This window comes from Anolis carolinensis, chromosome 2 (assembly GCF_035594765.1).
Source record: "Anolis carolinensis isolate JA03-04 chromosome 2, rAnoCar3.1.pri, whole genome shotgun sequence".
NCBI lineage: Eukaryota > Metazoa > Chordata > Lepidosauria > Squamata > Dactyloidae > Anolis > Anolis carolinensis.
Genome location: NC_085842.1, coordinates 161,855,787 through 161,881,486, shown reverse-complemented (window position 1 = coordinate 161,881,486; position 25,700 = coordinate 161,855,787). Strand labels below are relative to the sequence as shown.

The 25,700-nt window shown below is 39.1% G+C and overlaps 2 long non-coding RNA genes across 2 annotated transcripts; one reads left to right on the top strand and one right to left on the bottom strand.

Moving 5' to 3' along the window:
* The first annotated feature begins 644 nt into the window (after positions 1-644).
* Positions 645-16,313, top strand: LOC134296322 (uncharacterized). The gene is made up of 3 exons (XR_010003025.1): positions 645-734; positions 12,310-12,481; positions 13,074-16,313. It is a non-coding gene; the product is annotated as an uncharacterized LOC134296322 (long non-coding RNA).
* Positions 13,222-24,377, bottom strand: LOC134296323 (uncharacterized). The gene is made up of 3 exons (XR_010003026.1): positions 15,781-24,377; positions 15,441-15,534; positions 13,222-13,351 (listed from the first exon to the last, which is right to left on the bottom strand). It is a non-coding gene; the product is annotated as an uncharacterized LOC134296323 (long non-coding RNA).
* Positions 24,378-25,700: the final 1,323 nt, after the last annotated feature.

Here is a 25,700-nt window from a genome sequence, read left to right as displayed (position 1 = left end):
CTGTCTCCCAAACTGATGTTCACTATGAGGCTTTTCAGTGATATTTTATTGTTGTAATGCTGAAACTTTTATTAAGGCTTCTTGATGGAAAATATACACTGTGGAGGCTCTTGAAAGTTGAAAATAGAATAAAAATTTATTTTCTTAAAAACAGGTAAATGATTACTTCAGAGAGGTTCATAAGCGTAAACGGTTACTGCGTTCTTCAGCTTAACTTAGTTGTATGTTCCAGATTACTTCACTTAGTTTCAAACAGTTCCAACCAACCAATCTATCTATTGGTCACAAAAACCCTCACTCTATTTGCTGAGAATAGACATGAGTTCCCCTGGGTTGTTAATTAACTCTAACCTAGAGTCCTTCTATTAACCAGTCCAGTAGTGAGAGTCAATCCCTTGAGTTATCTTCCCTTCAAGAGATCCAAACTGCTTGACCTAGCTTGTCAGTTTCACAGCTTTTCAGTTCTCTCTCTCACACACACACACACACGCTCCGAACTCCAAAACTGAACTGCTCTCTTCAAACCCTAAAACAGAACTCTCCTGGAGCTCTTTTTTTTCTTCTGCTCCCTAAGACTTGGCTCCTCCCCTCTGCTCCGGTTGGCCAATCCTAGGAGTCTCTCTCTAAGCTCCTCCTCCTTTCTAACCACACTCAAGATGGCTGCCTGGCATTCCTCTACGAAATGGATGTCTGCCTCACTCACTGTTACCAAGGCTTCATTCCAGGCCTAATAGGTAAGGTTCACTACAAATATCATGAGTTAAAAACAGATTTATTTATTTTATTTTTATAATAACATATTTGGGTAGAATTAATAAAGCACAAAGGTTTTGGTGGACAACCAAGTTTTAACTTGGAATGCAAATGACTTAGAATGCAAAGGGAGACCATACCACAGTTGGGATGCCATTCCTGATAAGGCCCTCTTCTATATTTTGGCACTGAGGGGAACACAGATGATGGCTTCCCCAGCACATTTTAATCCTTGGGAAGGCATATATGGGGAAAGGTACTCCCTCAAGGATTGAGGTCCATGGACAAAATGCATCTGAAAGGATTTTGCCATCAGATCTGGACAGGGCGGACCATAGTTTCAGCACAGATTGGATGAAAGATCTGTGAGAAAGATTCTAGTCTGATCTTTTCTTCCATCTTGACATCAAAACATATTTTTCCAGACATGAATGAAATCAATTTCTCACCATTGAACAAGGCCTTTGAACATACTTGAAAAACTCACACATTAAATAATACAGGCACTTTGAATTTATTCTAAAATAGCTTTGCAGTCAGTATATGTACCCAGACTAGTGCAAAATGAAAGTACAGAAAGACAGTAAATTTATCCAGATTTTCCATCCATGCATCCATCCATCTAGAGAGAGTGAGAAAGAGAGACATACTGTATGTGTACCGTGAAAGGAGATGTGGCAGTTAATGAACATAAATCAGCAATAAAAAGAAAGACAATTGCTCAGTATTCTATTGAAGAATTATTCTCATTGAGAATTTACTTTGAAGTGAGAAAAATCAAGATTTTTTTTTATTTGTTATTCTTAAATTACCTTTCTTAAAACCAATCCACAAGATAAGTTCACTCATCTAGCAGATGACAGTGAAGGATAAAATAAAAATAAAATATAGTCATTGGATGATTAGACATAATGTAGAACTACTACAATTGCCATTATAAGCTAATGAACGTCACTGCTTCAGTGCCCAGAAGTTAAATATTTCTCCTTCATTTTGAAAATGCAAGTCATCAAATCGAGTTGGATTTATAAAGGCCCTTGAAAGATCTTTTGTCCCAGCAACATGATTTGAGGAGGTTCTCAATAAAGTATCTGAAGTGGCCCCCTATGTAGGCTACATTGATCCTACAGATCATGGCAAGTTTATGTTGCTTTATGTTAAAGCAGATGGCCCTCCCCACTGCCTTCTGCCAGTTCTTGTTTTAAATGTAAGGAATGAATAATAATAATAATAATAATAATAATAATTTTATTTTTATACCCCGCCACATCTCCCCGAAGGGACTCAGGGCAGCTTACATGGGGCCCAGTCATCAACAATATAAAAACAAAGCAATAAAACAGATCAAACAACAATAAAAACAAGTCATAAAAAATCACATACAAAAATATAATGATAAAATCTTGGATTAGATCCAGAGGAATTGGGCCAAAAGTGCTAGTTATGAAGGATGACTTCTGTAGTGATTTCCCTTCTTATGTCTTCCCTCTATACCAACACTCATCAGATTAATTGTACATGCCAGTATGTAATATTCCTGAAAGAGGATCATAAGAGGGCAAGCAGTATGTGGTGAAATTGGCTGGATTAGGACAATTGGATTGACAGCTGGCCAGAGGTGGCACAAAATAACTGTACATGGTCAGTATTTAGAAATGTACATTTAATATATATGTAAACATTTCCCCCCTCTACGCTCCTGATGAACATAGAAATTAGATGGAGTGCAGAATGACATTGCCTTAATATAAACCCATCCAACCATCCATAGTTTTAAGCCATCTCTATCAGTAACACAAAATTTAAAAAAAACTCTTCTACAGTGAGGATGCAATTGCTCTAATCAGATATTCGTAATGAACACATTAGAAAGAGGAGGATGTTATTCTTCTGTTATACCCACCCTTCTATTATCCCCAAATACAGAACAATATAAATAAGGGATCCTCTGCTAAATATGGATGCTTTCCACATTTGAAGGAGGAGTGTTAAAGGGAAGGCTCTCCTCTTCATTCTGTCACTCTCCTTGCATGGAAGGTAATGATGGATGAATTAAGGCTAGAAGTACCACCTCCTTCACATAGGAACATCTGAATAGGACTAATGCCTTATGTTAACCCACTAAAAACCCACCCCACAATGCGCAAGAGCATGGTGATTTTTTTAAGGGAGGCGAACACTGGATTAAAATTCAATTCCTTTTTAAAATAATGGTTTTTCTAGGACAGCGTTCCCAACAACAATGTGGAAAATAATTATATTGGTCTACATCTCAAATGTGTCATAAATGCATAAGTGTCATAATCTGGCAGACACCTCTATAATTACTAGGACATTTACAGTAGTTTTCTCAAGGGTGAGAAGAATTCAGGAAGAGAAAAAAGTGGGAAGAATCTCTTCTAATCTATTACCCAATATCCCTTAAACAACAATCTAGTTTCCTACAGGTCTGGTAGCTGTCCAAGTCTATTTTGTCCTTGCCCTGACATTTCAAAAATAAGGAGAGACACTGGTAAACGAATATTACCTTGCCCTGTAGTTTGTGACTAGGAAGGAAGCTGTATAAGTCAATTGATGAGTTGGTGTTGTTGATGAGCTTTTGCTCCAGAAACAGCCTTACAACATGAGCAAAAGGAACCAAAAAGCTTTACTTCAGCAAAATAACAACAACAACAATGAAAACAACAGCAAAGGAAACAGAAGGTAAAGTTCAAAAGCAATGCAAGGTCTTACAACAGACATGAAACAAAAGTATTTGGCACAAGTCTTCACAGCAGACAGGAGCAAGAGTCTTTGACAGAAAAGGCTTCCAGTATACAAGAACAAGAGTCTGCAGCAAGAAGTCTTGCAAAGCCTATGCTGTAAATGTAGCATGAACACAAACACACCAAGCAGGTCGGTTGCTGCCAGCACTGACTACTGGCTTTGCTGCTAATTTATAGCCCTGAGCTTCCAGCACAGGTGCTCCTAGGGTGAGGTCTGGTTGCTCAGCATTTTTGCTGTGTTTCTAGCTGACCTTCTCCTTTCTTCTTTTGCCCTTCGCCATCCTAAAAATGTAGGGACTTGTAGTATGTCTTTCTCACCTTCTCCTTCCTCCTCAACACTTGGCCCCAAATCCCCAAGTGCTACCTCTTTGGCCTCCTGTTTATTTATTTATTTATTTCCATAATTTCTATCCCACCCTTCTCACCTGAAGGGACTCAGGGCGGCTCACAATCTGGCAAAATTCAATGCCAATATACAATACAAAAAGATAAAACATAAGCAATTAAAACAATTAGATAATTTAACAAAATACAATAAATAGATTTAAAACCATACATTATAAAATACTTGAGCCATTCGTCCACAAGACCTTGTACATAAACCTTAATTCGGACCGAGTCGAGCCAACAGAATTCATTCATCAAACGCCTGCTCACAAAGCCAAGTCTTTACTTTTTTCCTAAAACTCAGAAGGGATGGAGCCTGCCGGATATCACTGGGAAGGGAGTTCCTCCTGTTCTACCTCCTCCTCAGATTCAGAAGAGTAATCCACACAATAGGTGTATTTTTACAGCTGTACTTTACAGAAAGTCCCTGAGTTACAAACATCTGACTTATAAATGACTCATAGTTAGGAATGGGAGTGAAACAATGGGATTTGAGATAAATATACCCCTAGGAAGGGAAATTCACTCCTGAAAGTTTTCAAAGGGAAAGGGGGTCTTCACTGAATCCACAAATTCTTGTTTCCACTACAAGTCAAATTTAATTGGATTTCAAAATCCAATTATCACAGTGACAGAAAGTGAGGTTAAATCTTCTGAACAGGGGAACAGACAGCAAAAGAAACACCACAGGGGTGTTAACCCTTCCTTATGTTCTCCAAAGCTTGTGTGTGTGTGTGGGAGGGAGGGCTGGAGATACACTTAAAAAATGTACCTGCTCTGGCTCACAAACAAATTCAACTTAAGAACAAACCTACAGAGCCTATCTTGTTTGTAACTTGGGGACTGTCTCTATTTGCATTTTTTCTCACAATGTGGTCTCAGTACTGAAAGAAAACACCATAAAATGGGATGAAGGGGATACTAGGAGTGGAAGGCAAAAATGTAAGAAAAGACGTGCAATGAAGTCTGTATAGTCTTTCTGACTATGGGTGCATCTATACTGAAGAAGTAATGCAGTTTGAGGTCATTTTAACTGCCATGGCTTTGTGCTATGGAATCACGGGTGTCCTAGTTTTACAAGGTTTTTATCTTCCTCTGCCAAAAGACTTTATCCCACGGTTTGTGTGTGTGTGTGGGAGTGTCATATTACTGTGGCATTATATCCCATAGCATTATAAAGTACATCCTCCTGTTTCTCATTTCTCTTCAACATTGTCGTTTCTTGCCAGTTTTACTGAAATCATCAGTTTTCAGATTTATCCCATGAGCCAGTGTAGTCTCTGCCCACTCAATTTTTAAAAGAAAAAACATTGGGGGTAAGATTTATGGGATACTTGACTTTCTTCTTGGATCCCACTACCTTAGAGTAGACCCAAGGAGCTGACCGCACTTGAGGGGAAACCTGACTTTTAAAAATTGCCATGCCATGCTCATTAAGCAGGATTTTGGGAAAGAAATGTCAGTGCTAAGTAGGGGACAGTCCCTTATTCCCCATCACTGAAGTGATTCAACCCAGGCAAATTTGACAGCTCCTATTCCACATGCTTTTCTTTTTTCTTCAGTTATATCCTGGTTCCTGAGTCTAGAAAACAATCTCTGACCATCTTCTCATTTCTCTCTTTTTATGACAGTTTCTGAAGTTTCCATAATGAAGCATGATGGAGCTGGCAGGAAGTTCCCCTGCCTCGTGGGAAGGGCTCCATCATAAATTGTACCCTCAATTGATACAAAATGTTTTTAAATGGGGGTGGGTGGGATAAGGTCCAAAAGTGATGTTAAACTGCATTAATTCTACAATGTAGAGGCACCCTGTGTTCTCCTTCCCAAGAATAAGATATAAGATAATGTTGAAATACGCTCCAATGGCCACATCCAATAACATTGCTCAAAACAACTGAAGCTATAAGAGAGAGAGTAAAAACACTAAAATACTAAACACAAGGACTCACCTTCAGTGCCAATTGTTCCATGTTTTCCTTGTGCAAAAGAAAAAAATATTTCTTTGGGAAAATATTTAAACAAAAACACATTTAAAAATTGCGCCTGAGGAGATGTTTACATTGCAGTCCTCTTCAGTGAGGAACCAGACTGTTGTTGGCCTCTGGCAGAGAAAATCACAATAATTTTTCCTTGATGGCAAAAGCATTGATCGCTCTTGAGAGCCATTTTGAAGGATTGATTCAAAAACCTAAATTGCTGGAGGTTTATTAGGGGAAAAATACATTTCTTCTCCCCCCTCCCCCCAAAAAAACCCCTCTTAACCTTGAGAAAGTTTTCTGTCAACCTCAAATCTACTGTAAAGAACCAATGTTGTTCAAAGGGAAAGTAATAGCCCATCACTGTACCTTGGAACAAGTGGATTTTCAGCTGACCTTACTTCAACCTAAATGCATTTATGTATTGGCAGTACTTCTCAACCACTCTCCCTATTTGTCTATGACAGAGAATCATAAAAAACTAATGTAAATATCATCAAAAGCAAAACAAAAATGGTTATAAAATGAGCATACTAAACATGCTCAAAACAATGGGAAAATCACAAAAGGAAAACCTAGGCAAGTGCCAGACAGCAGCAGCAGCTAGCAAAGACACAGCTTTTATCTTTGGTCATATGATCGGTTTGTAGCAGAAACTCACCAGGAACATCTTAAAATCAAGCTATAAGACACATCAAACAGAAACCATGTAGCTAACTACATATTACTTAAAAAAAACCCGTACTTTAAGTGAAATGCATCTAAAACCCCTGATCTGAATAGGAGAAGAATAAAAACTCCATCAGCTTTTTTTCCTAACAAATAAACAGCTCCATCACCTACATGGAATTATTCCATTGCTGCCAATATGGCTTGTAATATTAATGTATTACTATTGTATTTACTGGTAAGTTAGGAAATGCCAAGTGTCATAGTCTGTATTTCAGAGGAAGGAACTGGCAAAGCCACCTTTAGATAGATATTCCTTGCGGATTAAAAAAAAATTATAGTATTCATGAGGTCACCAAATGTCAAGATGTGACTTGAAGGCGTGTACACATACACAAGGTCAGGTTAATATATTTCCCCATTAAGGTTAAAGGAGGGAGAAATAATTATGGAATGGTCAACTTAGTATCAACACAACAATCATTATTTTTCATTCAAGTTTATGCTAGTATATTCCATATTATGTTTTCTGTTTAATTTTTGAAAACAGCTAGAATGATTCAGCTAATGAATTTTCCTGAATTATATTTGAGCAACTTAATGGGCAAAAAAAAAATTACCTGGAGTCCGAAAACAAATTAATTACAAAGATATATAAGAAACTCTTGGAGTGGAATACCGAGGAAGAACAAATTAAGGGAAGCATGGTGCAATGGTCCAAAGATATAGGAAGGCCTATAAGATATGAGGAATGGGAATCAATCTGGAAGAAAAATATAAAACACACATATGCAACCGACTTAAAAGAAAATCAGTACAAAATGATTTACAGATGGTACATCACTCCAAAAAAATTAGGCCATTACAACAAAAATATTTAAATAAAATGTTGCAAGTGCCAGGTGAATGAGGGCAGTTTCTACCACATGTGGTGGTCCTGTCCTGAAACAAAGAGGTACTGGAAAAAATCCATGAAGAATGTGTAAAAATAATGGGAAAGAAACTACATATGAGACCAGAGCTATACCTATTGGGCCTTAAAAATTTGACATTGAACACAAATGAGGAAAAAATTCTAAACTATCTGTTATAGGAGCCAGGATTGCCTTCGCCAAACTATGGAGAACAAACCAGATCCCTTCAATTAATCAATGGCTATTAAAAGTATGGGAAATAAAGACCATGGACAGACTAACCTTCCTGATGACGAAACACCATGGACAACCAATAAAAGAAACTGACTGGTCAATATTTGAAGAATACATAAGAAAAAGACGGACATACCTCGAAGAAATTCCATAAGAAAAACCAGAAATATACAAACCTAGCAACACAACATGTCACTTCAGGAGGCAAACGGACCCCCCCACCCAAATTGACAGTTACCCACGGAATAGCTGACACCACAAGGGGACCACTCTCTGGCATCTAAAGACTCAGCCGACTCTCCCAAATCTCTCTTTAGCCCCCTCCCCCTCCTAAAACCCACCCCCTTTGCTTTTGTTTCTCCTCCTTTCCCCTTTTTCCTCCCCCTTCTTCTATAACCCCTCTCCCAGCCCCACCCCCTCCTCCCTACCCCCCTACTTCCCTCTCCCATTTTTGAACCCCACTATTTTAAACCTGTATTCAAAAATGTCACGCCCGTGGCAACGGAGCACCAAGAACCAGATGCAGAGACCAATATCTATCTAATATCTTTATTATGTAAATATATAAAAGTAATAAAAACAAGTGAAGAATATAGTTCAGAAGCAGACCTATCAAATGAGGTCAAATATAGTCCAAAAATGTATTGTCCAATAAATGATATTAGAGTTCAAAGTTTTTAATCCAATAACCGAAACACACACTATTGCCAAGCAATAGTGTGGGGAAAATGCCCAGAGTCTTTGAAGTCCAAGGTAGCTTGAGAACAAGGCTGGAAACAAACTTGAATCATTAAACAAGGTCCGTGACTAGGAATAAGGCGAAACAGAGATTCTAAGAATCCATGGCTAAAACAAAGCTAGACAAATCTTGAATACTTGATCCGGAAGGCAAGGAACTGGGGTTGCGGACTTTGCGAAGTCCACACAAGGCTGGAAACACGAAGTTGCTTCTGGAGCTGCTCTGTTGACTCCGCAACAATTCTAACATGCCAGGCCCCTATATTGGGGTCTCGTTTTCCCGCCAACGACCTCTTTCCCTAGAGAACGGGAAACGAAACCCAACTTTGTCCAGATGTGAAACTCCTTAGAATTTCCCAAGGGAAGCTTGGCTAATCAGCCTGTTGTTTAGCTGCAATCCGTAAGCTCCTGCGAGTCTGTTCTCTCACTCCCCTGTCTGCAGAATAGGACTGTCTCCTAGGGAACGGGGGTGAGGAATGCCCAAGGTCTGTTTTACTGGGTTCTTGGGCGAAAACATCAACATCCGGCAGCTGGAAAGATTCCGGCTCTTGTTGAACCGGTGAAAACCCCATGTTTTCGTCTTCATCTGTCACGATGGCACTAGGAGCAGGACTACAAGGCCCATGAGGCATCACAAAAAATACTTAATAAAAATTATTTAAAAAATATTTACCAGATCACTGCTACCTCAAATGAAAAATCACAGGATCTATTCATAAAAGAGCAGAATATTTTAAAATATCTATAGATCAGGCACAGGCAAACTTTTTTTTTGCCTTGAGGCTGCATTGAAGGCCCAGCTGGAAGGGTTGGGACGGAAGGGAGGGGAGCAATTCACATGCTGGGCAGAACGGACCTGTGAGTGGCAGGGTCGGGAAAGAGGCAGAGTCAGGAGGGTGTAGGGCAGGACCTGGTTCATCCTCAGGTTGTTCTCCCAGCATAAGGACAGGGCTGCTTACAGAGCTGGCCCTAAGTATTTTTCAAGCGTAGGCGAACAGAAATTTGGTGTCCCCCCCAAACCAATCACTGAAAAATAAAAGTGTTGGATAAGCAAAAATGTTGGATAATAAGGAGGGATTAAGGAAAAGCCTATTAAACATCAAATTACATTAAGATTTTACAAATTAAGCACCAAAACATCATGTTTTACAAGAAATCAACAGAAAAAGCAGTCTCGACTGCGCTTCCGTATGTTTTGCGCCCAAAGTGACCGCTTAATTCACCTCATTGTTGGACCGGCCCTGGCTGCTTGCCCCATCCTTATGCCAGGAGGAATGCAGCACACTTGGTGACTGCCTCGATCCTCCCTTGATCTCTGCCCCCCCCCCCCGATCCTTGGGCTGTCCTCTTAGCATTATACCAGGAGGAGGGCGAGACAGGCGGTAGCTGAGAGTGCTCCAGAGGGCTCTCAGCAGCCACGTGCGTTCCTTGAGCTGTCCTTCTGGCTTAAGGATGGGGCACCATCCTTATGCCGGGAGGAAGCCAAGACATGCAGTGGCCGGGAGTCCTTCAGAGAACCTGAGGTAAGCACCCAGGGGGCTACATCTGGTTCCCGGGCCTTAGTTTGCCCATGCCTGCTATAGACTGTGTTGCTACTTAGAGACAAATGTTAAGCCAAAACAGATGTAAAAGATGTGCAGAAAGCTCTGACAGAGTTTCTTTTTTATGATACTAATCAATAAAAATCTAAATAAGCTGTCATATTAAGTGTGCCTAATACCTGAATTTCTACTATAATTATGGATATTATTTGAATGAGGTTAATTTTTATTTCTCTAATTTATTACACATTTTGAGCCTTTGAAAACTTTATAGAAATCCTAGGTGAATTTAATAGCCAAAGACAAATTCCAAACATTGGAGAATATTTTTTTCCTCTTGACAAAGGAGTCACAATGATCTTGTATCACTGTATAAATTTGTGGTGGGTGTGTGTGTGTGGGTGGGAGAGAGAATTCCTTGAAAACATACTTCTGAGAAGAAACAGTGTGACATGTTACCTTATTAATAAATTGCTGAAGCTTGACGGCTTGCCAGGACTATTTAACAGAAATGTGAACACATTTGTGATAATTAAGGACTTTCGTGGTAGGAATATCTAATACCTATTTATGTGCTTTCTCTTCTGTAGAGAAATGCTTAGGGTCATATTTTATCCTCTCTTATTTACATAGGTTAGAGCAAATCTCCTACAGGGTGCTTTGTCTACCCTAATAGCAGGTGTCAGCATGGAACACAATTGAGTAAATAGTTCCATAATCCTTTAAAGATGTTTTTAAGGGCTTCACAACTGAGAGGGGAAACACTGGGTGGGGTACATGGTGAAGTTGCAATCATTTGTCCTCTGATGCAGGACTGACAAAAGCAAGTGGTTAAACAGATGCAGAAAAGACCTGGGACCAATTCCACTGAAAAAATGTTGGGCTTTCTCAGTGTTATCCTTTTTCCTTGTTTATTTTTGACATCCACTATATAATCCAAACATTTCAAAAGCAAGAATAATGAGATAAAAATTCTGTATTATAAAATATGAATAATTTTAGCTCTTCTGCCCTTGAGAGCAGAGCTGGTTTCTAAATGAAGAAAATAAAAATGTAAATGAGTGGATAGATGCAGTGGTGTCGAAGGAGGAAAAGAATTAGGTAAGGATTGCAAGAAGAAGGCACAAGTAAAATACACACACATTGACTGTGATAGTGGCAGCTGGAAATAGAGACCTGCAGGAGATCAGTTCATTATGGTCACAGCTGTTTCAATATTATGGTCACAGCTGTTTCAAGTTGCTCCAATGCCTCTACCTTTACAGCATGGACAAAGAGTTCTCCCAATTCTTTGCCATCTCCAGTTTCATAGCTCAGGGTCTCCACATAGCCAGTAAGGTTGCCATCTGAGGATAATCTGGTTAGAATTATTCATGTAAAAGTCCAATTCCATGGTCAGCTAGCAAGGATACACAGCACAAGCCTTTGTCATTTGTAGCAACTAGATCATCATCCTTGTCCACGTATTGCTTATTGCTTCAGTCAGGCAGCAAAGGTTGCTATTGTCTTTTAAAAACCCTATATTGTTAATTGATATTCAGCTTCTATGATCATATTCTTTTATTCTTGCTCTCAGAACACCCTGAATATTGTATAGAAAAGTTGATAGTAAATAATTTAGACAGATTAATGTTTTCTCCTTTTACCAAAAATTTTAATAAAGTTAGCTTTTTTGCTCAATGTAAAGATATCCTGAATTAACAGGCTTCTATAAAAACTGGGTTTATTATAGAATACCTTGTAGTTCAGGGTTGAAGAAATGTTTAGAATTCCACTCAGAGATCTCAGCCACCTTGATCAATAATTAGAGTGATCAACTCTCCTGTGATATCCCTTATTACACTGTCTCACATATTGACCTTCAATTTCTCCTGTATTTCAAAGGTCACTCTAGGTGACATTAACTGGTAGCAAGAGGGAAGGTCTGGTGAAAGGCATTGTTGCTGCTCCTAATGCTGGATCTCCTCTTCCTGCTTTTAATTTTGCTTTCTTCATCACCACATTTGCTGCTTGCAAATTTCTTCAAGTTTGGGCCAACACGAGAGCTCACAGTCCCTAGCAACTGCCATTGTAACCACTTTGCTGCTGCCTTCGCTTATGTTGCTCTCAGTGTCTCCTGCTCTTACCCCAGTTGCCTCCCGCTCTGACCCCTTTACTGATGTCACCTGCTATCACTTAGGGAGAATTCCAGGACAGGTGGGTGTGGTGGCAAAGAAGAGAGGATGGACCGTACATTGATCAGCTTAATGCCAGCACCATACTCATAAAAAAGTGTGTGCCTGTACCAGCTTCATTCACATTTCCTCCTCTTCTTTCACTTTTCCTGCTGAAGGTCTTTAAAGGATGGGAGAGTTTGAGAGAGGCCACACCCTTCCATGTGAAAGCTGCATCCATGCTATTACAACCATTTCGTCAGATGAGCTTGAGAAGTGTCCTCGGGTGCTCCCCCGCCAGTCCAGCAACAAATGGCATGCTGCCCATCCCACAATGTCGCTGGACTTCAGGTAGAGACCCCACCTACAATTGGAGTGAAAACATCATACAACACTTCCCTCCCAACACAAAGCCTGCTCGTGGTGTTCTGGCTCCAATGGAGTCAGTACAGATTCTTGTGGTTTGGGTGACACTTCCCATGTGTGATGGGAAGTGTTACTGTGAGTGAGCGGTGCACGGAATGATAGATTCATCCCACTGCCCCTCTGTTTCTTCAGCAAAGCAGGATGCTTCACCTGGCTCATGTGATAAGAGCTCTGGGGCTTAGGAGGCATGTGTGTAAGTGTGCTCCAGTTTTTTCTGGCTGAGCAGTTGAGCTTCCAAGGTCAGGCCCAGCACACTGTAGGTCTGCCTGCCAGAGAGAAAGAACACTGGATGGAGTGTACCTTTGGCCCTGCTCTCCAGTAGCACCTGGTAGCCATACTAGAAAAATCCTTGTGGGCTGATGTGTGTGGTAATTTTTCTCATAGACCTGTTTTATAAAATAACACATTCAGTAAACGGCCAAAAGTGCATTTTCACCAGGAGGCTTTTACATGTGCCTCATGGAAGTTCGGACCTACTGGCAAAATGCTAATTTATTATTTGTTTATTTATTTACAGCATTTCTACCCCAACTTTCTCACCTGAGGGGACTCAAGGCGGCTTACAATAATAGGCAAGAATTCAATTCCTTACACAATACATTAAAACAACAGTTCTTATAAAAACAATAACATGACATAATAAAACACATAATACAAAATTTAAAAACTGTTTACATACATATATTTTGAACCCCAGAGCAGAGTTTACATCCATTCAGAGGTACTACAAGGGTGGAAGTGGGAGAGAGAAGCTTTTGCTTAACCTCTGTACATCCACAATCAAGTCCTCCTGATCTGAAATTAGAGAGAAGACTGAGATCACTGAGTTCTCTGAATTCCCCATCCCATCTATTCCCCAGTCCTCTTATTTTAAAAATAATGATTCTTGTGGTTAGTAAAAGCCATTATCATTGATCTAGCAATGTATTTTCATGTACTTTCAAGTTATTCCAACTTATGGCAAATCGGCCATGGCAAGACTTTTTCAGAGCAGCTTTGCCATTGCCTTCTTTTGAGACTGGGAGTGTGACTTGCCCAAGGTCACCCAGTTTAGGTCTGCAGTCCAATATCCTCTTTAGCTCAATAGGACTTGCTCCAGAATAAGAGCGTACAGAACCAAAGCTTTGAAGTACTACACCTTTATTCAATCCCAGGGTAAGAGGTTACTCCGATTGAGGTCAATAGATTTTTCCCTTGGGTAAAATAATAATAATAATAATAATAATAATAATAATAATAATAATAATACTTTATTTATACCCCGCCACCACCTCCCCAACGGGGACTCAGGGCGGCTTACATGGGGCCATGCCCAGAACAATACAATATAACAGAATACAAAAAGAACAACAAATCATAACACATTGAACAATACAATAAATGATAATATACATTACAACGCAAAATCAGAAGAACAATAAAAACAAGGGCGGGCCACATGAACACTAAGTTAAAACGGGGTGAGAAAGAAATAAGAATAAAAACCACAAAGAACAGGGTCATAAAATAGTGGTGCAATCTAGAGGATAGATATTGGAGGGGAGCAACAGAGAAGATGTATGTAGTAATTACTCTCCAAAAGCACAGTGGAAGAGCCATGTTTTCAGGTCTTTCTTAAAGGCTACTAATGTGGGGGCTTGCCTAATCTCAACGGGCAGTGAGTTCCACAATCGGGGGGCCACAGCAGAGAAGGCCCTCTCCCTTGTTCCCACAAGGCGTGTAAAAGAAGTGTAGGATGTACGGGACCACATACAAGATAGGATTGAAATATAAAAGGTTAATTGTATGTACACACTTCCCTAGGAAACATGAACATTTGTAATTTTATTCTATATTTGGTCTGTATATTATATTCATTATAAATTAATTGCTTTGTTTAATATTATCCATTATATGACTATTTGGTAGAATGGCACCACACCTCTCAGATAATTTGTTTCTACTGGCAAATATCCCTTAAATTTGTGGTCACCCAATGACACATAAGGAGGAGGAGGAGAAATGTATTATACCTCTCCATGTGGTTCAAGGTGCAATACAACATGTGAGTCTGGATTCAAAAAGTCAGTTTCCTTTCATGTTGTAAATGTTTGCTCAGGGCACTTCCACACATAACAAAATTTACCTCTTTCCCCTCCCCTCCACCTGTCATTTCATTTTCTCATGCCTGAAAAACTATAGGGAGAGGCTGTGCTGTCAGAAGGCCTCTCCAGTAAATTTGAGGACCCAAATGGGGGGCTGGAGGGGAGTGGGTGGGTGTCATCCCACTCCTTTGGGCTTTTCAACAGCCAACCAAGTGAGATGGCTGTAGAGAGTGACCCTCTGGACAGCAGAAGCAGTCCTGAGAGTCAATTTCCACAGGCCCAGCACTTCATTAGACCTGGATTCTTTATAAATATCTGGATCTAATGAGGTGTTTAATTAATGTGGAGTAAACCAGGGAAAGTTTACTCTGCATTAATTTGGTTTTCCCAGAGATGTCGTTTGGACATCGGTAAACTTGAGAGCAGTCCTACATATTGGGTCTGAATGGGCTCTTGGTTACAAGTAAAGAACAAATAATCAACATGAAGTAGCTTTGAATTCATTTCCTTCCCTTGTTTTGATTCTGTATAACCTTTTCAACTATATTTTAAGAGGCTTCTTGTTACAAGCAGAAAAACGGGGCCCTTTCACACTACACAATTATAGCACCTTGATATCATTTTAATCATCATGGTTCAATTATATGGAAATTCGGGACTTGTAGTTTAGGGAGAGGCATTTAGAATTGTCAGCTCCAGAATTCCACAGAATGCAGCCATAGCAATGAAAGTGGAATCATAGTGCTGTTATTGCATAGTGTGAAGGATTGGATTTGGCATACTTTGAATGGTGACCATACTTGGAAAGTGAACTTGGTATTGTGTGTTTCAAGTAGGACATGTTGTAGAAGGATAATTTCAACATAGAGGTGGTTTCCATTTGCAGCACACTGACTTTAAAAAGAGAAAGTATAACAGGTCAGTCCTAGTGTTATGCTTTTTAGAGAAAGAAACTGGCAAAATTACCTCTAGATATTCCTTGTCTAAGAAAACTTTATGGAACTCATGGGGTTGTTATCAGTCAACAGCTAGCTTAAAGGCCCATGCACACAAAGTATGTTTTATCATACTAACACCAACAAAACATTGGCCTAAATTCAATTAATTCTAGAAAGGAGTTTTACATAAGTTTTGACTTACCAAGTACCATTCATTTAGTGGATCCACTCTAGTTGTGAGTAAGATTTTGATTTAGTCTCTGGTTCCTATTAACATGACTTTAAATAACAATACACATATTGTTATATTGTTGTCAAGAGGTTTGATCCTGGATAAAAAAGAATATGTAAAATAACATTGGTGGTTACACTTGAAACTAGTGGTTAATGAAAGCTTCATTAATGTTGATTAATGTAGTGCTCTTTCATAATTGAGAAAATATTTTAAGTAGCAAACAAAATTATTGGTCTTCGGTCTTTTTGAACTAAGGTAGAGCAAGCTTCAAGATGATTGAAAGGGAAGTTTTAAACATGGTAGTTATTTTTGTTGCCTGACAAGAAACACAAAAAGAAATGAACAGCTACAATAAAGATGTAGTCACAGTGTGATTTTTCATGTTCAGTTGCTAAAATGCAGCAGAATATCGATTTCCAATTATCGTGGCTGCTAAACTCCAAAGTTCAGCATGAGAACCACCTATGATATTGATTCAATTCAATAAATTGCCTGTTTTACTTCATGTGTTCAAATGATTATTCACAAGGTGACTAAAAAGTCACATTACTCTTAACAATCCAAATACAGATATGTAATAAAATACAGATGAATGAAGGTATATAGAACTACTGCATCAAAATATTATAGAAAGTTTCAGATACAATTTCTTTTCTTTTTTCTTTTCTTTTCTTTTTAGCTACAATTTCTAAGTTCCATTCGGTTTATTCTGTCTGCCCACTATCTTTTCTCAGCAAATGACTGTCTTCTACAACTATGAGAAATAAATCAAAATTCATAAGGGACATCCAAAGCATATGCAGTAGACGCCTGGAAAATTCAAACAGAAACCTTAAGATCTGCCTTATTTTAATAATTTAGGCCTTTTCATGTTCATACTCCTCATTAATTTCCATGAAATCTTTCCTGTATTAATAGATTTTCACAGTATTCAAAGTTAAGCTGACCTGTAGAAGAAATTGAGTTTGCAGATGGTTTTAAGATCTGATGGGCATTAAAAAAGTAAAAACCTTCTAAGCTTTTTTACAATAATTTGAAATGCTAACCAAGGAAACTAATAATACTTCAAAACAATGCCTCCACCCATTGCTTGCTTAAAACCATGTTCTTAATATGCTTAAACCTGCGGATTTCAGAGGGAGTCAGCTATGCATTTTAGTCTTGGATCATAATCAGATGAATCTCTTTTTATTTTATGTAGGTACTGATACATAGATGTCTTACTATGAACTAGAATTATGATGCAAGCCACAGGACATCACTGCATGTAGTCAGCAATAAAGCAGCGTGTTCTATCAGAGATACAAGATTTTGGCATATCAGTAGTGGGCAATCTGTTCTTGATGCATTTTCATGAGAAGACCGGAGGGCAAGACATATTAAGCCTAAGTGGCAATTCCACATATGAAAAGCCAGCTATGCTGGCCATGAATGTGGGTAGGCCTTTCAATTGCATTATAGCAAGTAGTTATGCAGCAGCACAATGATAAAAAAAAACCAGAATTGTTGATAGGATCAATCATTGCTATGCAGACACACAGAGAATCTGGAGTCAAATGGAAAGCTAATATTGGACAAATTAGGAAGTTTGACTGAGAACCTGGAAGGCAAAAGTAAATGTAAAAGCAACTTTGATTCTCAGTGGTTGAAGTGGCTAAAACTTTTAGGTACTCTTGTTTCAACCATGAATGTTCATACCTTGCAATACAAGCAGGCTGGACACAAGGTTGGCAGAATGATGCACCATTCTATAATGATTTTAAAGCAATTTGGGACTGAGAAAGCCAGTCAGTGTAAGTGTCAATGAGGCAGCTCCTCCACCTAGCTGTCTAGAGACTGTCACATTTGTCATTTTCTACTGCATTTCACCTAAACTGAAAAATAAATTTGCATATTTTGTCAAGGTCTTATAAAAAGCCTTGACCTAAATCATAGGTACTGGCCTCATTCAATTGTGTGGAGAGCCGAGAAGCTGATGGCTATTGTCGGGCGTGCTGGTGCTGGATAATCTATTTCAAGTTTTAGCCCAAATCTTATTGGAACTATTCAAGATGCTGAACTCTTTCTCCCAAATAGTTTGAGCATGTAGTAGTACCTTTTGAACGTTCAGGTTGACTTCTAGAGCAGATTTACTGGTGCAGAAACACAGAAGCTATTAAATCTTACTGGAGCAAGTTTCAAGCTTCATGGATTCAAACTACATGAAAAGAGATTCCACCTAAACATTAGAAAGAGCTTCCTGATGGTAAGAGCTGCTTGACAGTGGAATATGCTTCCTGGGAATATGGTGGTGATGCCTTCTTTGGGTTTTTTTAAACAGTCTGGATAACTATTTATCAGGGGGGTTTTGATGGTGTTTTTCTGCATAGTAGCAGATTGAACTTGATGGCCCTTGGGAGCTCTTCCAACTTTAGGAGTTAAATATTTTACATGAATGCAGTAGTGTAGATTGATGTACTGGGAGCAATGGAAATCCAGGTTTTCTGGCTATAACTTGTAACTATCGGTGTCTCCCCCTTCTACACACACTAGTGGCACAACTGATTCAAATGAACTTCTAACATCTAACAAAATATACCCAGAAGAGTTCCAGTTTCTCCATGGAGACTGAAGCTATAGAGTGGCCACATCGAATGACATGTGTTTCCAGGCAGAGTTGTCTCCATGGTACCAGGTTTCTAGCTATCTTGTGTCATAGTTAAAAAATAAAACCTCATCAACTTTCAAATAAATCTTTTTAGTGAGAGAAACATGAGGAGAGAAAGGTTTGTGTACTCAGGACCCTCTCTCAAAATGCCCTTCTCCAGAAGCGGTTGCTGAGGTTTTACTGAAGTCACTGTGGGGCAGAGTGCTTATGTCAAAGAACCCCATCTTTCTAGCATATCTCTCCTGTTGTCTGAAAACACAGCACATTGGAAATGAGAGAAGGAATGGAGGAGAGAGAAAGTAACATCTAAAACATAGCAGTACATGTCATCCGTGTGTTCTAAACCATTTGACAAGGATTTGTTGCATAATTTCTTCTTTGATAGCTGCTTCAAGAGGTGCCATCTCACAGCCATTAAAAACAGCTCTTTTTAATTGAATTTATTATCCTTTTTAAAAAGGAGTTCTTGTCTGCATCTTTTCTATCTGAATCTTCCATTGGGGACTCTCAATGACTGTCAGCTAGAAAATTATCAATTAAGGAAACTCTTTCTCTTCCTTTCTTCCCCCGGTTCACCTCATTAGCAAGTGGAAGAAAATGATAACCTCGGGCTTCAAAAGTGCAGTTACTGGGAGAGCTGCTCATGTTAATGGAGCTTATGTCAGCATAGGCCTCAGAGGTAAAGTCTAGAACTTGCTAAAAATGTATCAAGCTGTGAAGCATCAAAATAATTTAATAAATAAAAGTAAGCAAGTAAATTAATAAATAAAGCAATGAATGTGCACTGCTAATGAGAGGTTTTATAAGAGTAACGTAAAATTTCCACAAACACTAATTATAAAGTTCTGAAAGTATTCTTAAAGCCTCAAGGGTAGAAATATGTGTCTGTGTCTCTGTGTGTGCAGTGTGCAAATACATAAAAATAATATACATGTGTATATCTACACACACACAAACTGCAAAGAAAGGTAAGACATATTACAGATTAATTTTAAGAATATTTGCTCACTATTTGCGATACTTCCAAGCTACAGTTCTTAAAAGGCTATGGGGAGCATAGATTAAGAATAGATTGCCAATGCCTATTTTCGCTCTGTATGGAGGATTGGATCCAGATTTAATTCAGCTTTACAATAAAGCCTTTGAAATCAAAAGGATTTACTCTATATACTCGAGTATAAGCCTAGTTTTTCAGCCCTTTTTTAGGACTAAAAAAGCCCCCCCTCGGCTTATACTCGGGTGTGGATCCTGGTTGGCTTATTTTGGGGTCAACTTATACTCGAGAATATATGGTACATTTATTTTTTTTCTCTATTCTTATTGGTATTATTACATTTATTATTTTACTCTATTATTATTACATTTATTATTGTACTCTATTATTGTTGCTACTATTACATTTATTTTATTCTATTTTTATTATTATTAATAATAATACATTTATTATTTCACTCTGATCTTATTATTATTACATTTATTATTCTACTCTATTTATTATTACATGTATTATTTTCCTGTATTTATTATTATTATTACATGTATTATTTTACTCTATTATTATTAAAAGGATACATAAGCACATTTACATCGAAGAAGATGAGAATAATGATTTAATCAGAGTTCGACAGTCTTATCTTAAATTGGAGCTTGATGTAAATATTCAAAAACATTTAACCTACTGATACCTCAATTAATGTAATTTTTTGGTATCTATTTTTATTTCTGAAATTTCCCACCCTCGGCTTATACATGAGTCAATGATTTCCCAGTTTTTTTGTGGTAAAATTAGATGCCGCAGATTATATTTGGGTTGGCTTATATTCGAGTATATACAGTAATCTATTATGACAGACTGGTCCATTGATGTTATTAGTCTTACTACTTACTTAGGCGATCCCTCGTAGTTCGAGGATGATGGTCCTCTGTCTTCGCTGTCTTGGGGATAGATCCATAGATAGCTGAAGAGACCTATTCTTGATCTGCATGTTCTCCCGCAGTGAGAACATCGGTTTCCAGGTGGAAGGTGGTCCCGGTCAGGGTTGGCTTGACGGGCCTTCCTCTTGGCACGTTTCTCCCTTAAGCCCTCCATTCGTGCCTCTTCGAACTCCACAGCACTGCTGGTCACAGCTGACCTCCAATTAGAGCACTCAAGGGCCAGGGCTTCCCAGTTCTCAGTGTCTATGCCACAGTTTTTAAGTTTGGCTTTAAGCCCATCTTTAAATCTTTTTTCCTGCCCACCAACATTATGTTTCCCGTTCTTGAGTTCAGAGTAGAGCAACTGCTTTGGGAGATGGTGATCGGGCATTCGGACAATGTGGCCAGTCCAGCGAAGTTGATGGCGTTGGAGCATCGCTTCAATGCTGGTGGTCTTCGCTTCCGCAAGCATGCTGACATTTGTCCGCCTGTCTTCCCAAGAAATTTGCAGGATTTTTCTGAGGAAACGCTGATGGAAATGCTCCAGGAGTTAGGTGTGAAATCTGTAGACCGTCCATGTTTCGCAGGTGTAGAACAGGGTTGGGAGGACAATGGCTTTATTGGTCTATTCTAAGCATGACTAGGTCTAGAACCAATATTTTACCTTGTTCCTAGGAATATGACGAATGGGATCAGATGATGTTTGATATAAAATTACATAAAACTCGTATTATACTTTTTACATTTCCTTTTGTCAATGAATTTGTGATTACAAATGAACCACTGTAAAGGATATTTGAAAATATTTGATCAAAGGTTGAAAAGGGTTTTCCAGAGTGTAGGTGTGTGAAAAAAGGAATAAGCCCCACACATACATAGCTTAGAGAACACTTCACATGGCCTTGTCAGGCCATGCCATTGCACCAATAAAGGGAAGGCTTGCAGGATGGCTCGTGGCTCCCCGCACACTCTCCTTCCTTCCCTCATCACATGGTGGGGATGGAGCAGGGTTTCCCCCCATCAAATGGCAAAAAAAAAAAACAGCAATGTGCAGCAACATGCATTGCCCTGCCAACTTTCTGCCTTCATATGGCAAAAAGGGGAGGAAAGTGCAGGTAGTTCTATTGGAGCTACCCAAAATACTCTTTCCTCCTCGTAGTGGTGGAGGAAGCACTTTCCAGTGCTTTCCCTCCACTTTGCGAGGAATGTGGGTGGGACCTGCCATATGTCGTGTGATCTTGTATGGCAGGCCCTATCCAAGCCACACATAAAAGTGGCAAAACGGGGCAAAAATGTCCCATGTGAAAAGATCCTAAGACTTTTCTATGTAAGAATCCATTTTTGTTTCTGGACTAGATTCTTGTTTTTGCCGTGAAAAATATCATTTTTTAAAGTAGAAAATAAGTTCCAACCTTGTAATGTTTGCTGTGAGTTTTCCGGGCTGCAAGCATTGTTGTAAGGGAATTGTGGGAGGTGAAGTCCAAAACACCTGGAGGGCTGAAGTTTGCCCATGCCAGCTCTAGCTGTAACCTAGACAAGTCAGAGATCAATATATAAGCAGCTTTCTATATATCTATATACAGTAGAGTCTCACTTATCCAACATAAACGAGCCGGCAGAATGTTAGATAAGTGAATATGTTGGATAATAAGGAGAGATTAAGAAAAAGCCTATTAAACATCAAAATAGATTATGATTTTACAAATTAACCACCAAAACATCATGTTATACAACAAATTTGACAGAAAACGTAGTTCATTACACATTAATGCTATGTAGTAATTACTGTATTTACGAATTTAGCATCAAAATATCACAATGCATCGAAAACACTGACTACAAAAATACATTGGATGATCCAGAACGTTGGATAAGTGAGTGTTGGATAAGTGACACTCTACTGTATATCTATATCCTTCTTCTACCAACCTAGCAGTTCAAAAACATGCAAATGTGAGTAAATCAATAGGTACTGCTCTGGTGGGAAGATAACGGCGCTCCATGAAGTCATGCCGGCCACATGACCTTGGAGGTGTCTACGGACAATGCCGGCTCTTCGACTTAGAAATGGAGATGAGCACCAACCCCCAGAGTCGGTCACGACTGGATTTAACGTCAGGGGAAAACCTTTTAACTTTCTATATCCTAGTATCACTATATCTAGGAATCTGTTTAATTCATAAGAAAAAAACAGTATCACGCTGCTTCGGTATTCCTAAACAATTCTGGGAAACTGTTTTGCAATGTTACAGTCTAGCAAGGCTAGCTATGTCATGCCCAGTTTAACACTAGATAGATAAACATTATTATAAATGATCTTCTAAATATAATGTTGTTTTGGAGGGAAAATGTATTAGCAAAGTAAATTATCTCTATAATCATCATGTAATGCACAAATACTTTTTTCATCCTGCATTTAATACTTATTTTATGAGATCTTTAAGACACAATTTATCTCCAGAATTTTAAAGAGATCTTATTCAGTGACTGCATGTTGAGCTTCCAAATGTATATTTTATATTATTTTATTTTCAGACAAGGTAAACAAAAATGGATGGCCCACTTATGTTTTGCAGTCATTGTATTCTTTACCCTAATTAACTCAATTAGTCGTGTCATTCTCAGCCTGAAATAGAAAATGAACTACCCCTAATTAGCTTTCTCATATCAGCAGGAGCAAATGGATAAATGCAAATACATAAGCCTGGTTTGTATACCTATTTGAACTCAAAGAGTCTACTTCTGAGTAGATTGCATGCATCAAGAAAGATAGAAATAATTTTTCATTAAAATGCAAGATATTTTGCATTCATTACCCCCTCAGGAATGCTTAACAAGAATTAAAAATGGCAAGGTATATGTAACGGCACTCCATGCAGTCATACCGGCCACATGACCTTGGAGGCATCTACGGACAATGCCGGCTCTTTAGCTTAGAAATGGAGATGAGCACTAATCCCCAGAATCAGACACGACTGGACTTAATATCAGGGGAAAACCTTTACCTTAAAATATGTAAATTTAAGAAAAAAGATGCATGCAGATGCTTAATAAAATGATGCAAGATGGTCTCCATGACCTATTTCAATCTTCGCTAACGTAGTGATTGTTTAGCTCTTTAGCACATGTGCACATGGACATGAAAATCAATAATTACCCTGAGTGGACTCCTTAATGTCTTCACAAAGTTCCTGCACTTTTGATGAGAAATGCAGGTTATAGAGGTAGTCCCTGAGTTACTAACATCTGACTTACAAACGATTCCTAGTTAAGAATGGGGGTGAGACTTTTTTGTCAAGAGAGAGAGGGAAGGCATGTGCAAGTGCTCCTTCTAACAGATCGCCCAGGGAATACACACACGTACATACATGCATGTTAATCTTCAAATGCAGGTTGCTTTCCTTCACCTTATGCAAAAAAAAAAAAAAAAAAAGGAATACCTGGCTCTATGCTCTACATCATGTCCATTGATTTAATAACATTATATACCTGGGTAGTAAGATATATACTTATTTGCAGGAGGAGAAGACATTCCCAATACAAATTAATTTCTGAAGGATTCTACCAGAAACAGAAAAAAACTTACTAAACATGAGAATGGGGGTGAGACAACAGTGAGAGAAATTCACCCATGAAAGAGTGAATTAGGCTTGGGTCCGGATCAGTTTGACCAAAAGTGATTTGTAATGTTTGACGGTTTGTTTCATATCATTCCTGAAGAACAGTACAAGGATGAAAGAAGCAAAAGTCTTGGGAAAACAGATCAAGAGAGCCAGACTTATTGGGTACTGGAGAGGATGGAGTTAAGTCTGCAATATACCTGAGTCAGGGGTCTGCCATGGGGCTCCTGGAGAAGATGGGATTAGTAAAGGTAAAGGTTTCCCCTGACGTTAAGTCCAGTCATGTCTGACATCTCCATTTCTAAGCTGAAGAGCCGGCGTTGTCCGTAGACACCTCCAAGGTCATGTGGCTGGCATGACTGCATGGAGCGCCGTTACCTTCCTGCCGGAGCGGTACCTATTGATCTACTCACGTTGGCATGTTTTAGAACTGCTAGGTTGGCAGGAGCTGGGGCTAACAGCGGGCGCTCAAGCCGCTCCCGGGGTTTGAACCTGCGACCTTTCGGTCTGCAAGTTCAGCAGCTCAGCTCTTTAACGCACCTCGCCACTGGGGCTCCTAAGATGGCATTACCTCCCATCTTTTTCCCTCCCCGGCAGCAAAGTGTCAATTTCTTTTGGAAAAGTTCCCTAGGCTCCTACTCCAGAGAGGGCCCTCTAGCCAAGTGGGGGGGGTTAGGAGTTGACCCCCCCCCCTGAACAATTTCAGGTTAAAAAAACCTGGGTTACTCATGAATTTTAACTGGTTAACCAAATTCCTGTGCTAAGTTTATAACCATACACATCCTAATAAAGCTTCTCTCATCATCCCTTCAACTTAGCAAAACATTACAAAGAGTAGATAATGATAAGGACATTTTCTGCAGTCTACAACATGTCAACATTCCCTTAGAAAAAGCCAGGGAGATGCACACAGAATCTGTGAAAGAATTTCACGAGATCTTTGACACTTGTTATAAAGGCATCAACAACTTCTGAGCCCTTCCCTTTCCTGACAGAGTTCCATCAAGGCAGATATTTCTATGCTCTCTTCTTGAAGCTATTGAGAGCTGCTAACTTCAGGTTCAGCTACTGGAACTTCCAAAGCCTTCAAGTTGGGTGGCTGCTGGGAGTCAGCTGATACTTCAACCTGCTCTTTCTCTTCACAGTCCGAGCAGAGCATGATAGCAACCCAATTACCAGGAAGACATTGGGAAGATTGACCATCTCTGTCTTCCTGTTTATGCATGTGCCTCTGCTGATTTTTGAATGGAGTCTCTACAATCAATTGTATGGAGCTGTGCAGTCAGTTGGAAGCAGTGATGGCAACATAAAAAAGTGAAGTGACAGTCCAGCAGCGTCTCAGTCATGTGGATGTTAACCCACCACCACTGTGGTGCATTTGGCTGTTTCCAAGGCCAACCTGGAGCATTTATTGGTACCTAATTTACCAGACAGTGTAGATTCTTAATGACTCTTTTACAAAAAACAAACAAACAAAAAAACAGCATGTACATTACTCTGCTGTAAGAGGGTCAGGGACACATACATTTGAATTAATGCCAGAGATGGAGACAGTAATTGTGTGTCTTTTGCATTTCCAAAGGGAAAGCAAGCAGTCCTTCTTTGTTTCCAGATGCTTTATTTTTTGTGTGCAAGATATTATCTAACCCAGTTAATCTGCAAATGTATTCTCTAGCAGAAAGAATATATATATTCCTTACAGGTAC